Below are 15,199 nucleotides of genomic sequence, written 5' to 3' on the forward strand. Positions count from 1 at the left end.
AAACTGAAAAAAGGCAACTACCAGGAAAGGGTGATTTATTAGAAGCATAGTTTCAAATATCTAAAGAGCTAATTATTATCCACTTTCCTCATCTAGGTGCAAATGAGCATCTCCAAAAATACAGAAGCCTCAAGAAAGCATGAATACATCAATATGATATCATGCCAGTGCCAAATAACACAAACAAATGCCAATTTATTAACATACCTGCAAAACAATATAAATTTATCAAAGTCCTTATCAATTTAGATACTGTTCCATGGTGTGGCTTCAGGAAAGAGGTCCCATTATATAATGTGTTCCATATTACCACATAAGTAAATCTTTGATTTCAAGTTTTTGAAACCAAAAAATCAGTTCTTACAACCATCAAAAAAGAAGTATTATCATTCACCACATACTACCTTGATCAAAAAGTTCCCGGAATAACCACCGTGTGGCGCTCCCATCGTTCCGATTTGAGTTCTGTTTTTTTTGTTAAATTGGTACATCTGTTGTTGATATTCCCTTTAAATCTTAGTGTCATAACTTGACATTTGCAAAAGTTACGTAGCCAAGAGTACATCTATCTCTGTGTGTGTTGGCGATTTTTTACAATTTCAGAAATGGATTTAAATTTGCAACAACGAACTTGTATTAAATTTTGCGTAAAAAACGGATTTAGTGGCGCACGGACGTTGGAAATGTTGGAAAAGTGTTTCGGCAACGATTCTCTAAAAAAAACGGTCGTTTACCAGTGGCACGAGCGGTTCAGAAGTGGTCGTGAGTCAATCGAAGATGATGAACGCAGTGGCAGACCATCGACATCGAAAGTCGGTGAAAAAATTGATAAAGTAAAAGAAATGTTGGTCAATAACCGCAAATTAACCATCAGAGAAATAGCGGAGGACTTGAACATTGCCTATGGATCCGCCCAAGACATTGTGGTTAATGATTTGGGTTTCCGTCGTGTAGCAGCAAAGTTGGTGCCGAAAGACCTCAATTTCATGCAACAAAGAGACCGTGTTGACGTCGCAAAAGACATGATTTGCGAGGCTGAATCCGATCCCACATTCATCAAAAGGATCATTACTGGAGACGAGACGTGGGTTTATGAGTACGACACGCAATCCAGACATCAGGCAAGTGAATGGCGTTCACCAAATGAGCCGAGACCAAAAAAACCACGTCGTTTTCAGTCAAAAAAGAAGGCAATGCTGACGGTTTTCATGGATTACAACGGTGTAGTGCATCATGAATTTTTGCCAGAAGGCCAGACAGTAAACAAAGAGTATTATTTGGGCGTTATGAGACGTTTGCGTGAAGCAATTCGCCGAAAGAGACCAGAAATGTGGGCAGAAAACTCGTGGATTTTGCACCATGATAACGCACCGTCGCACAGTGCTATCATTATTCGTAATTTTTTGACGAAAAATGCAACAAATACCATCCAACAGCCACCGAATTCACCTGATTTGGCTCCCTGTGACTTCTCTCTGTTCAATCGAGTTAAAAAACCATTACGGGGAACGCGTTTTAGCAGCCGAGAGGAAGTAATGGAAAAATCGCAGGAAGCACTGATGGACATACCGAAAACCGACCGTAACTTTTGCAAATGTCAAGTTATGACACTAAGATTTAAAGGGAATATCAACAACAGATGTACCAATTTAACAAAAAAAACAGAACTCAAATCGGAACGATGGGAGCGCCACACGGTGGTTATTCCGGGAACTTTTTGATCAAGGTAGTATATATACATACTTATATATGTATGTGTGTGTATATATATATATATATATATATATATAGTGTACAGCATACAAATGGTTTTTCTAAAAATGCTAAAAGAAATTCTAATATCATTATTTAAACACATCTAGAAAAGGACCCCTTTGATTAAGTCTGAGCTATAGAATTGTCGATAAAAAATACCTAACCATTAGAGAATATAATTTCCAAAATTCACAATTCATAATGTTTATATTTTTACACTTATATCTTCATGAGCTTTAGTAAAAAACTTCAAAAAGGTAGATACGTATCTCATACCACAAAACACATGCAAAATAATTATATATTTTGGAAATGGTTAATCCCTTTATGGCTAGGCAAGTTTATTTATCATTACTTCTAGCCCAAAGTTGTTGGTTTCCTATTTTTTCACATAATAGCTTTACAAATTGATCAAGCATATTAATCATAGAAACAAGCATGAGAAGTTCAAAAGATATCATAGCTGTGTAACAACAAAAGCCAACACACACACAAATGCCCCAAAACAATAAATGAGACCTTCCCCTGAGGGTTACTAAATTTGGGTTCTGCCTTATAACCACAGAGATTTATTGATAATTCATTGAAAATAACTGGTAGAATAAGGTCAAAATTTATTTAAGCATATGCAGCCACAACGAAATATTTACAAAAATTAACCTTCAAATAATCAACAAAGAATGATGATTTGCATTTTTCTATGACACTGTAACTTTATTTTTTTTAAACCTCTTTTTAGAAAATGTGTATGCTTCCTTTATCATGCATTACACATTTTGGTAAGGGCTTAAATGACAACATAATCATGCTACGAATAAGCAATATTACATAAAAGGGAAAGGAAATCAAAGGTATTTCTTTAAGACAGCTCTCAGTGACATATATAATGCAAAACTATCTATGCACATTCAGGTTATAAACATGGATGTAACATTTTAGAACATATTACATTGAATTTAGGTTGAAAATAACTTATCCTATTATAACAATGTGATACAAGCATGGTTCTTTGGATCACAGGTGAGTGCCTATCGCACTGGAACAATGGTATTCCTATCAATGGACAACAGGGGCTCGTTATTTATGAGAAAACACTCCACACGGTAGTAAATCCATTTAATATGTAGCATATAAGTTTAGCAGTCCAAGTTGACAAATGAACATTGATGCGGTGAGATAAGTGAACCACTGTGGTAGAGGGAAAACAAATGCAGTTAGAGCACCAGATTTTTACTTTACCAGATTGAGTGGGAACGCCTCTTTCTGTCCCAAAAGGCGATGGTAATGTCAGATATACATTTTCATGAGCAGCAGCAGTAAGCCCCATAGGCAGCTTGTGACACCAATAAATAGGGGCAATTTGTCTAGGATTGAAAGTAGACAACAATTTTAAATTAAAGTATTGGGGCCGATTCTTAGGAAATGGAAGAAATGCCACCCGCTTTGGACATTTCCTGAGGGCACAAGCTTCCCATTGAGATTTTTCACTGGCAGCATTTGCTAAAGGAAATCTAACATGAGAAAACATACGCTCTCACTAACAAAAGTCAAAAAGCTCTTGAATGATAATAAGGAAAGTCTCCCTTTTTTTAATAGTAACTAAAATTATATATTTCATACATAATATTAATATTTCACATCTTGAAGCATATGCTATGTGATGTTTAGAAAATATCATTTGCAGATAATAAAAAAAGGGGAGCCATAATCATTCTGCTACAATTATATAAAATTTCTTTGTTCAATTTAAAATATAATCGCATTGCTTAAATCGAAATGTACAAATCTAGCACAAAAAATATTTTCATTTTCACATCTAATCCTTTAAAACAATAATGAGAACATTGCATGTTTGGCCTAGCAAGTGTGTCATATAAATAAATTGCACCTTGCTCAAAAAAATCCTGACCTGTTTTCATTATTTACAAAAATATTTTCTAGCAGAATGTGTTCATGTAAGTTGCTTTGATGTATTATATCCATCTGAATAGTTCTCATCTAATTTTAAGAAATAGCTATTTTTTTGGAAAGAAAAAAGTTCCTTCCCACAATTCTTAGCTAATGGGAAGATTAATATTCAGATCAAAATGGCAATCTACAAATGCAAAAAGCTATATGTGTAAGTGGAGCAAATAAATCATTATTATTGAAAAATATTTCAGGACTCAATAAAATTTGGATGTATTAAAAATGTGTCATTATGCCACAATTGTTATTTAAGGAAATTGTAAATGTATGCAGTCAAATATTTAAGAAAGTACACTGCTGCGGTTATGCATTATGAGTTTGAGCAGCCCCAAAAAAAAATCAGCACTTCTTAATAACATACATCCAACTAAGGAGTTTTCTTTAAAATATATGAGTCAAAATACCTTTTCTGTGTTGCTACAGTTGCCATTGGATTTCCACATGGTCATGCTTCTAAAGGGTTTCTGCTACTCAGTCAGGAATACAATTGTGCACAGAGACATTAAATCATAAAGTTCACTCAGAGTATTCCTTTGACACATTGAATTCATATAAGCAAATTGTATTTGAATTTTCCATTGATTTAACAATTTGATATCAAGCACAATGTAACAAATAAGGGAATTATCTCTGGCAAAAAGAAACAAGTCATGTCTTTTGCAGATTATATTGTGGTATATATGTGTTGTTTATTATTATTATATATTTACACATATTATTTGTTATAATTTTGTTTTTGCATTTCCTCAAAGGGTGCATTTGTATGTGAAATGTTTTCTAAAAATGTCAAGTATCATTAATATTGGTCAAGGAAAATAACTTCCTGATAAAAATTAGAACAAGGTATATGTATTACTTTAAAAAAATTGGAAAACTGAATTTAACAGCATTGTTGTAGATATGAAAAATATTTTGAATGCAGAATAAAAGTGAATCCTTTATGCATTATATTGAGTCACCATCAAAATTAGTTTTTCATTCTTATAATATTGATCTATTCTTAGATACTAATCAAATAAAATTCCCTTTCCCTGTTGTAGATTACTTTCCCTAATAATCTTATTTATCCTAAAAATTCACACTAAACAATATGTTAGGGCCATTTTCTTTCATGGTACAAAAGTGTAGATCATATTCATAAAATATTTGGCAGATTAAACGAGGAAAAACTGAAAAGGTCAGTTAGTTGAATTGCATTAATATTAAAAATGGAAATGGAGACTATGAATGACCAAAAAGAACAATAATGCTTCATTGGGAAACCCCTGAAGCCTCCTTAATAGAGCCAGAAATCGTTCTGTCAAGTACTATCTCTTTTGTGGGTTCAATGAAAACAAAAATTCACCGGTTTGTTATCATACAATTCTACATGATTACAGTTTATGTATAAGCTTAAGGTGTGGGACTTCTTAAATGGTTGTTTGCATAACTACAAACACAAATATTTTTTCCCCTCAATTAGAGGACATCATGATGATTTTTTATTTATATATTTCAATTTCAAAGAATTCTACGCTAATTCTGAAGGAAGACTTTCACTACTTCTAGAGTAATTTCTTTCAGTACTTTGTTTCCTATATGTTTCGATTCATTTGGTCCAGCTGATTTTTTTAAGACTGTATAGGTAAAATTAATCCTTTATGATTCAACAGTGTCACTAGAGGGTTCATTAATGTAAGGGTGATTTTTAGTAAGTTTTGAGTAATTCTTAATGTGCAAACTTCCATATCAGTTAACCATGTTCAATTTCAAGTAAGCTTAGTCAATTTTTTCCTGCAAGTGCTCCACCATTCTGGTCTCAATTGACTGAACGGTTAAATGGTTACCCAGTACTTGATTCATTAAATCTGTTAAACCTATAACCCTCTGCCATTAAATAAATATACCTTGGAGATGCCATCAATTTGTCCAGCAGAAGAAGAGACACTAGCTTCTTCTCCTGGTCTCTAGGTCATATTGGTCATAAAACAATGTTTAACATAATCCACATAAACTTCCCCCTATTCATAAATTTCAATACGAGGGTCATCCGGAAAGTAGTACCCGTTCGTGCCGCATGAAGTGCTGACGACGCGAGTAGCCGCTGGACGAGGTCAGATAGCTTCAGTGGCTTGTCTGCCTTCTCTGAGCCAAGTTGCGTGACGCTAGCATTGCCTGTGTTGTTTCTGTGATTGTTTACAATGTTTAAAAAAATTGAGAACGCCGCCAGTTGTGAAGTGAGGGCAGTGATTAAATTCCTCAATGCAAGAAACGTTCGCCCATGTGATATTCATCGCCAATTAAAGGAGGTGTATGGAGACAATGTAATGGACGAGTCGTCTGTTCGGCGGTGGTGTCGCAACTTCAACATGGGGAGGGGGAACACACACGACGATGAGCGTTCGGGGAGACCGTCTGTCATTACAGACCAACTGGTGAGCTCAGTTGACGAATTCGTGAGGAACGATCGGCGCGTCACAATTGATGACATCTGTGAGCATTTTCCCAATGTTTCTCGAACAATTGTTCATGAAATTGTTAAACACCATCTGCATTATGCAAAAATTTGTGCAAGATGGGTCCCTCGCGTATCTCAATGAGCTGGCGGCGAAGGACTATGCAGCAGGAATACAGAAACTTGTCACACGTTATGACAAATGCCTTAATTTGCTTGGAGATTATGTTGAGAAGTAGTTTAAAGTATCCTCTTTCAAATAAAATTTTTTATGTTTGTTAATATTTACTTTTGTGTCTTTATTTCACGAACGGGTACTACTTTCCGGATGACCCTCGTAATTATGAACCCAAGTAGGCATACACCATTATCCATAATAATGCACCTCTAACATTTTAATGTTAATAATGATGAGGCTACACAGCAAGATATGACAAAAGTACATTCAATTCTAGTTATGACGCAAATTTGAAAAGTAAGGGCAGTTTTTTATACTTAAATTTTGGCAGATGAGAACAAAGCTGTATGCATGCAGCGCCATCTATTGTTTCTTGAGCCATCGAAATTATTTTTTTGATTTCGTAGTTTTTTCCTGGTCGATGAATGCAGATAAAAAAATCTGCAAAAATCATTGCTCCCACCAGTTGCTAAGTAGGTGTGCTGTGATTTGATTTTTGTGGACAAACAGATCATCAACTGCTTAAATTCATTGGGAGTCGGGCCTGATTCATGGACCAACAGCAATGAGTGAGGGAAGGTTGGAATGTGGTGCTGCACTAATGTACATGATTAAGACCGGAGTGGAAGGCGATGAAACCATTCTAGAGGACCAAAAAACAAACCAACTATTTTTTAGGCCTGATGCAGGAAAAAATATACTTATTAATATTTTTCTGAAGAATCCTCAAGATGCAGGCTAATGATAAGAGTATATTTGTTTTAAATTTTAAGAATATGTGCAGCAAAACCCAAAAAATTTTCTTGACTTTTTCCAATTAAAAAAATGTTCTAAATTTTTCCATAATCCTACATTGATGATCATCATGGCGTTAGCACTTCTGAAAATCTCATGATTCATAATGTAAAATATTAAATATTGGATTAGTTTTGTGGATAAAATTATGCTCATGTAATTAGGCAATATATAAATAATACGCTTAATGTCAATGATCTGTCAATAATTGCAGTTTTATTTTTGGCAAGAATATTAACAATGCATGACTTCAAAAGGTATTATGCATAAATAATACGAAGCATGGCCATTATCTTAAAATAAGAGAATAAGCTAATATAATTACAGAGGTCAAAAAGTGCATTTTTAATTATGGATAGCAAAATTTTTAGCAGAGCTGCCACATTTTTCTATTTCTAAATGTCTCATAGATAAATGAAATCCTGGAATAATGTCCGAGAAAAAATGTGGGATAATTTTTTTTAGACTTTGCTGAATTCTACCAGAATAATTTGCAAAGAAAAATATTAATGAAAGCATAAATTACTGCCTATGGTGCATATGATACATTTGGATAATTTCTATGTTAACCGCATTAAATCATCATCATCATTGGTCGTTCAATCCTAAGATTGGTTGACTGCAGCCCTCCATCCCACCCTATCTGATGCTAATTGACTTACTCCCTTAGAGGAAGGAAGTAAGCCTCATTAAATGTTCACAAATAATATTTTTAAATAAGCCGAAACGAGATGTTGAATTTGTCTTGAAATTGCTCATAAGCTCAATTTGTTTGATTTTATTTATTTTAATTTTACCCGATGATATCGAAGCAATAACTTTCAAGGCAGCAATGAGAATTGAAGGCAATACAAAAAATTTTTGCATTCAGTATTTCCATTTCATTTAAAATACTCCTCCATGACTCATCTAATGCTTTTTCATTCAAAGTCTTTTCTAACAATAAACATCAATGAAGAACCAAAATATTAGGTCAAAATATATGTATCATAACTTCATTATTATAATTCAAATCCGTTAATTCACTCTCTCAAAATCAACTCATCAAATCCAATAGATGCAAATCTTAGATAATGTGGTGAGTGCAAATCACCTCCTCAGATTATTTGTTCCATTGTCAAATTTGGAAAAAAATGATTCACAATGGTGCCCACAAGAAATTGCACATGAGGCAAAAATGTGTGAATGTTGTTATAGAATGCCAGTTATAAAAATAAGCAGTCAAAAGCAACAGACAATGTTATAATATGCTTTCAGAGGCAGCTACAAAAGCATTCATGCTGTTTAAAATGGTCTCAAAGTGCCAAAATACATAAGAAGAAAGGCTGTCATGATTCCAAATGAATGTGCTCATAAAATTGTTTTTAGTTCTCAATTTTTTCAAGTTCAGACAGTCCATAAAATTTTTTTTTTACTTTAATTGATAACATAATTGTTTTCTATCCCAATAATAAATATTAATATTTTATGCTTGGTTTCACATTGAAAAGCATAACTAGACGACAGTTGCAATTTCTACATCTTCCTGTGCATGAAATATAGTTGCAGAGTACAAGGTGTGATCAAGTTTTAAGGTCACTCAATTATTTTCTTAGGGCTGAAAGTTGATAGAAAGATGTGGTTGACCATAAATACATAGGCAAGGAAGTACAGAAATTACTAGATGGCTGCACCGTACATTGCAATTGGTGTATATACCTGCTTCTGGAGTGAGAAGTGTTTCAACACCTAAAATGAGTTCATGGTGTACAAAATGTGCGTAATCATCTGTTTTCTCCATGTGTACGAAGGGGGACCCAAAAGTAACGGAAATTGGGCTGCAGTGGGGAGTGAGAGGGGGGGAAGCCTTTGTTCGGCCGGTCGTACGTCAGGCTCAAGCCACCTGTGTCAGTGCTGTTGCTTTGACTGGATCGGTCCATCCGTGAAAGCTGTTTCAGTGAAACAACTTTTTTTATTTAGGCAAAAAATGTGATGGCGATTATCAAGAGCAACGCGCTGCAGTGAAATTTTGTTTCCTGTTGGGGAAATCGGCCGCGGAAACTATTGTAATGCTTAAGACTGCTTATGAGGAAGCTGCCCTAAGCAAAACCAGAGCCTATGAGTGGTTTACACGTTTTAAAAATGGTGAAATGTCAATTGAAGACCAACCCCGTTCAGGCCTCCCTTCAACATCAAGAACTGACAAAAATGTCGACAAAATCAACGCCCTCATTTGTGAAGACCATCGCAGAACCATTGATCAACTCTGTGAGATGTTTTAAGTGTTATGGAGTTCAATTCAGAGGATTCTAGAGTAGATCTTTGGCACACAGGCGACTGGTTCTTCCATCATGACAACGAGCCTACTCATACGGCCCTCTCCACGATGCAGTTTTTGACAAATAACGGCATGAAATCGATTGTCCACCCTCCTTACTCACCGGATTTAGCTCTCTGTGGCTTCTTTTTGTTCCCCAGACTCAAAAGGGACATGAAAGGAAACCATTTTGACACTGTGGAGGAGGTAAAACAAAAATCACTAGAAGGCCTAATGACATCCTGATAAATGAATTTCAGAAATGTTTCGAACAATGGAGGCATCGTTTGGAGAAGTGCATAGTGGTCAATGGGGAATACTTTGAAGGAGAACAAAATTTAATGTAAATATATTGAGAACTAAAGAATCTATAACAACATTCCTGTTATTTTTGGGTCCCCTCTCATATAGCTTAACATGATCAACATTAATTCCTAAGTTTAAAAAATTGGCTGAGACATAAGATTTTTGTGTTATGGATGTGAAAAATGTGCACTCATGGGTGCGATGGTTCAAAGAAGGCAGAACATTGCACCACCACAAACCAACTGGTAAATGTATACATTTACAGGGATATTATTCTGCGACAGAAGTTTCAACTATAAGGTATATGTAGTTTGTCAGAAAAAATAAGATACCTTATAGCTTGAACGTCCAAAATATATATATATGTGGCAACAATGTGCCATTACAACAAATGAACTGGAACCAGGCAATTTCTGTGAGTTTTCCCAACGTTATCCGTGCTCTTTCTGCTTTCTGTATTATTCTTCCACTTACATATGAACCTACATATTAAAACCTGAACATTTGAATAAATAGATGCTACTTGCCACAAAAATAGATGCCACAGTGAAATGCAGAATATGAATGCGCCCTCCAATCCCAACACCTTCCATATTATTCCCACACTTCTAAATCCCCACAATTCTAATCCCCCTCCCAACTTTTCCCCTCGCAAACCTTTCCCCACCTTCTCCTTCCACCCAGCATTTCCAGCCCCTTCTGTTATAACCGTTTCCTCAGTTCCTTCCTTCTCTTCCTTAAGAAAGGTGGCTTGCACCACCGAAAATACAAAAACGAGTGAGTTTCTTTCCTTTTTTGTGTTTCTGTATCCTTGTCTTTGTTCGCTAGGGCTAACTCGGTATACATTATTATTCACATCCGTAAGACTTTCACATAAATATTATATTTGTGTGAACTATATGCATACATTGAAAAACACTATAATATACTTCTTCAATTTTTAAACACATTTCATACAAGAATTAATTATTAACACTCAAGCAATATTATTTGCATTTCAAATATCAGACTCCGATTAGAATTCAGATTCCATTCTCGCTTATATATAATACCATAGAATTCAATAAATTAAGCAATATCAAATTATAATCTCTTGGCTGCACAAAATTTAATTTAAATAACTATAGAAACATTTTTAGTACAAGAGCTCCAGTTCCTGCGCTTTGAGGACTTTAATAATTTAACCCAGTATGATCTACATCCTACTCTTCTACATCATATTGAGAAGTCTACGCCCAACTAACTAAAACCTTTACCTGCCCTAATTCAATTTCAGACTATTCATTTGATTTCTCATACCACTGTTGTGACAAATTTATGCACTCTAATGTACTAGACATTAGTTATTCGCAATATACACAAGTTAAAAAGTAACAATCATAATTACCAAATCATTCTAAATTTATTTTCATAGTTTGGTCATCCACATAAAAAAACTAACTCCCAACACATATGGTCCCATTGTCACTATTTAACATTTTAATATGTTATTTGAAACCATTATTTACAACTCGAAAGCAGTAACTTCAATGGGCTCCACTTGAGGATACATATTTATTACTCCAGATGTATGTCGCACAATTTAATAAATTAAAAAAAATAAAGAACCAAATGTATTTCTTGCAGCATAATAAGTAAAAAGAACTAAATATGATAATATATATGAGGATGGTCCCAGAAGTACCCGGCCTGACCTATAAATGGTGGTAGTTGTTTGAAAAATATCACTGTATTAGGAAGTGCGCAATCTATAAAGCATGTTTCAAGATTGAAGACACCAGTTGTTTAGCATTTGTTTGGCAGCCATTAATAGTGAACATTTTCAGTGAATTTGTGAAATTGGAGAAAATTGGTCATCATTATGTGATAAAATCCTTTTATTTGAAAGACCTAAGCCCAACCAATATAAAAGATGAACTGGATCCTACTCTGGGTGAGGCTGCTCCTTCATTTACAACAGTAAAAGATTGGGTAGCAGTTTAAACAAGGCCGTATGACCTGTCAAGACAAGCTTTGCATTGGTCAAACAAATGAGGTTACGACTCCAGAAACTGCGAAGAAAATCCACTAAGTGATACTGGATGATCGCAACTGAAAGTCCACGAGCTAGCAGATATAGTAGGCATTTCAAAAAGTGTGGTCCATCGCATATTTACTGAAAATTTGGACATGATAAAGCTGTGAGCAAGATGAGTGCTGCGTTTGCTCACAGCAAAACCGTTGTCATGAAGATGTTTCAATTGAGTGTTTCGCAAAGCTTCACAGCAACAAAGCAAAATTTTTGCGCTGTTTCATAACCATGAATGAAACTAGGGTCCATTACTTCACACCCGAGACAAAAGAACAATCAAAACAATGGATTCAAAAGGGAGAACTGGCTCCAAAGAAGGTGAAGACCGTTTCATCTGCAGGCAGTCATGGTGTCGGTTTATTGGGATGCGTGATGATAATTTTCATTGACTATCTTGAAAGAGGAAAAACTATCTACGGCAAGTATTACACAAACTTATTGCAACATTTGACTAAAGAAATCAAGCAAAAGCGGCCGCATTTGGCTAAGAAGAAAGTGTTGTTTCATCAAGACAATGCACCAGCTCACAAATCTGTTATGGCAATGGCCAAAATTCATGGATTCAAGTTTGAATTGCTACCTTATGCACCCTATTTGCCAGATTTAGCCCTCTCGGATTAATTTCTGTTCGCAAACTTGAAAAATGGTTCGGTGGCCAAAGATTTTTCCAATCATGAAGCGATATTGGCAGTTAATGGCTATTTTGAGGAGCAAGACAGTTCTTATTATAAAAAGGGAATCGAACTAATTGAAAATCGCTGGAAAAAGTGTATAGAACTGAAAAGAGATTATGTTGAAAACTTTAATACATTTTTTTCCAAAATTTTTGTTTTTTTTTGTTGGGTCGTGTACTTCTGGGATTACTTCCTAAATACATATGCTGATATTAACAGCTTAACTTACTTGAAAAATCATTAGTTGTTTCCAATTCCTCTCCTTTAACTAAAAATAATAAATAGTCAGAATATTCTATCAAGTCAATGGACTTGGTATAACAATAACTTATCCTCCAACAACTGCTCTTTTCGAGCATACAAAAATAAGATAGGTACTCTTAGAAGACTTTAAAGCCATTTGACTTCATATCCTACCATACACATACATCACTGTCTATTCATAAGCTGTAGGAAGTAGTGGCTTGACCTTGTTTTACACTTCTAATTCGATCACAATTTTACAGTCATCATTTCAGTGCATCATAAACTTGGAAGAGTTTTATGAAATATTAATAAAAATGACAGGCAGGGATCTTTCTCATGAACACTGGGTGAAATACAGATGTGTCCAGAACACCTACAAAATTCCCTTAGTTATCCAGATGGGTGAAATTCTAAGTTTTCCAGGTTGGTGGAAATACTGCAGATTCAATTCTGCTTCAAATGTATACATTTTTGGAGAGCCAAGACTCAATGTGCAAGGTTACTTGGAAAAAGAATTGGATAACAAATGAGTATGATCAGATGGAATACTTCTGATTTTTATGGATATCTGATAGTTAAATTACAGTTGAATAATTGCCTACGGATGTTTTCATTAATGTAGACATAAAAATCCAGTGGGCACTCACTTTTTGTTTTGGCTAGGGTGATATAAAATGACAAACAGTGGTGCAAGTTCTGAACAAGAGGTGGCTGAACTTTCTCCCACAAGCTGTGCATAATCTGCAAATGAATTTTCCTCCTGCCTATGAGGTTACCATGAAATGGCCGAGCTGTTGAGAAATACTTGACTACTTGATACTTGAATGCTACGAATACTTGATAAATATATACTTCCACATTATTAATTATAAATTCCATATCTAAAATTCTATTTCCCTGAAGTTCTTAGAACTGAAGTCATTCTGTCAAAACAGATTTTCTGTAATATTGGTATTTTGTTTCACGATTATGTTATAAAAGTAGGAGAATGAATAATTAATAAGATGATATAAAATTCCATTCTTCCATTTGTTTTTAATTGCATAAGTAAAGCTTAAAAATAAAGATGAATATAAGCGTTAAAGTGTTGAAAAATGTGAATTATTTCAAGAGATGTTTTTCTTTTAAATCTTTAAATGTCTGACACCACAAAATTTGATTGCCTATCAGCTGATATTTTATATGGTCACAGATTGATGTTGTATAAACCAACAACAATACCTTAACTAATTAAGATGAAAAAGAAATACTATTTCATATTAATTAATCCATATTTACAGTGATTTACCGCTATTATATAAATATTTTTAGCTAATCTTTCACTTGTATGAAAACCATTGATCATTGATATCCTCCAATCGCTGCAGCCAGCTGGCCAGATTGGGGTTAAAGCTACCCATATGCTTATGAATTTAATACAATATGAATTTCTCTTTCAAAGCTCATTTGCCTAGATGATTTTAGTTTGATCGTCATGAATTTAACTTTCAAATTTTTAAAATGGCTTATCACAGCTAATATAAACTATGATAACAAATACAGGAACATGACTTCCGACTTTGTACAAAGAACTATCATCAGCCATGAAGAGGGATGTGACAGGAAATCTTGCAATCACAGTTATTTTAAAATGAAGTCTTTTAGTAACAAAAATGTTAAAAGGAAATATCAATTTAAAAAGCATGTACAGCAGGAAAAAATAAACCCATCCAAATTATCACATCTAATAACTGGATGAAGTTATTATTACGCCATGAAATATATATCACAGTTTTGTTAATCTTCAAAAGATTAATGATAATCCAATGCATGTATTCATTCCATACATAGGAGTATTTGAGCAAGATGCGAAAACAAGTTCTCCTTAGAACAAGACAGAGAGGCAGTTAAGCTTTCTCAGCTTATGAATCAGTCACTACCTTATATCCCTTGACTTCAATTTATTCAAACATGTGCCCCTTCTGTCCGAGATATCTTCACTTGTGCCTAGGTCAAGAAACAATCGTCACAGGTACAATTGGGGAAAGAGTATCTGTGCTGAAAATTGTACATGTCAAAAGCACATCATTGAATAGGTACAACTCATTAAGTCACATAGCCAAAGAAGAATTTCAGAATCAGAGAGTGAATTGAAATTAACAGTAACATAGAAAACTTTAACAAATACTCAAGCATCAATTACAGCAATAAATATTTGAACTCACGAACACAGGATGGTAGGAATATTTTATGGATGAACCTATATGAAAATATTCTAACCAAGTACGAAGTATGAGCAGGGCTAAAAATATTTGGCTGACATCACCCCAGATGCTAATATGATGAATAATTAAACGATATCATTAAGAATTTACTTACAAAATCTGGGTGATTCACAGACATACTCTCATTTCTCTATTTATGTTACACATTCACAAGTTTCAACTGACAGCAAATGCAAATCTAAGAATTTAACATAGAATTAGAACCAATTACT

The 15,199-nt window shown here is 34.4% G+C and overlaps 1 protein-coding gene across 1 annotated transcript in view; it reads right to left on the reverse strand.

Annotated features, from left to right (window-relative positions):
* gek (serine/threonine-protein kinase gek) overlaps positions 1-15,199 on the reverse strand; it is an 84,513-nt gene that overhangs the window by 29,973 nt on the left and 39,341 nt on the right. The gene's annotated exons all lie outside the window — the stretch shown is intronic.

This window comes from Hetaerina americana, unplaced genomic scaffold (genome assembly GCF_022747635.1).
Source record: "Hetaerina americana unplaced genomic scaffold, ioHetAmer1.1.p SCAF_6, whole genome shotgun sequence".
In the NCBI taxonomy this organism is placed as follows: domain Eukaryota; kingdom Metazoa; phylum Arthropoda; class Insecta; order Odonata; family Calopterygidae; genus Hetaerina; species Hetaerina americana.